Raw genomic sequence first — 1,194 nt, 5'->3', positions numbered from 1 at the left:
CTGGAAGAGTGATGAGGATGCAACTCCTTAATGATTGTAACTCTTAATATTTAGAGTTTTCTGTTGTTAAAAAGTGCTTCCTCATATATAAAAGGCCTTATTTGAACTTCATTTATACAAAGAAGAAAGTAATACCTATAACAAGGTATTTTTACACATATCATATCATCCCTTATATAAGGGAGAAAACCACCAATGTTTGAAAGCTGTCAAGTCCAGTATTGATTGGCTAGTAAGCAGGACAGCTAGGACTGCACCCATTTCTGTCAAATCCTAATCTCTTGCTTTAAAGATTTTCTCTTGTCTTTGGTTTTCTGCAGTTGAATATGATATGCTTAGATACATTCGCTTGTTTTTTCATTTTTTATTGAGGTAGAATTGATGTGTAACATTATATTAGTTTCAGGTTACAACATAATGGTTCAATATTTGTATATATGGCAAAAGGATCATCACAGTAAGTCTGGTTGACATCCATCACCACACACAGTTACAAACTTATTTCTTTCCTGTGATGAGAACTTTAAAAATTTACTCTCTTTGAGACTTTCCAACATGCCGCATGGTGTTATTAACTGTAGTCACAAAAATATATGGAATGCTCCATGAATTGGTGAATTGTTCTTGCACAGTGGCCTTGTTTATCTCTGTATCGTTTCCATGTTAATATACAAGTGGTGTTTGTTACTTATTCTACTTTGTGTTCTCTGAGCTTCCTGAATCTGTGGTTTTGTACCTTTCATTGCTGTGGGAAAGTTCTTGGCCATTGGTACCTCACCTGTTTCTTCTGTTCTGCTGTCTCTCTCTTCTCTTCCACTATTCTAATTACCTATATTATACCTTTTGAAATTGTCTCACAGTCCTTGAATGCTCTGTTCTGTTCGTTTTTGTCCCTCCTAGTCTTTGCATTTCAGTTTGGAAAGATTTTATTGACTTATCTTCAGCTTGGCGATTCTTTCCTGGATAATGCCAAGTCTGCTAATGAACTCATCAAAGGCATTCTTTATTTTTGTCATTTTTTTGGGTAATTGCTAATTTTAATTTTCCCCATTATGTGTAAGAGTTGTGTGTAAAAATACTGGCAAAACACAGACACTTCTCAATTTCCCTCAGCTTGTAAACATGGGTGTATGTCTTTTAACATCATTTTCTTTTATTTGAAGTATACTTTTTTACAATGTTGTAATAGCTGCA

General features: G+C 34.3%; 1 non-coding gene across 1 annotated transcript; it reads right to left on the bottom strand.

The window, feature by feature from the left end:
- Positions 1-587: 587 nt before the first annotated feature.
- On the bottom strand, positions 588-690 carry LOC149749264 (U6 spliceosomal RNA). The gene has a single exon (XR_016393160.1). It is a non-coding gene; the product is annotated as a U6 spliceosomal RNA (small nuclear RNA).
- Between the last annotated feature and the right edge of the window lie 504 nt (positions 691-1,194).

The sequence above is a fragment of the Delphinapterus leucas genome, chromosome 4 (assembly GCF_059928025.1).
Source record: "Delphinapterus leucas isolate spDelLeu-1000000601 "Yukka" chromosome 4, BTC_Dleu_Yukka2, whole genome shotgun sequence".
Lineage (NCBI taxonomy): Eukaryota > Metazoa > Chordata > Mammalia > Artiodactyla > Monodontidae > Delphinapterus > Delphinapterus leucas.
Note: the sequence above shows the minus strand (reverse complement) of the source record. Positions and strands in the feature narration are given on the sequence as shown.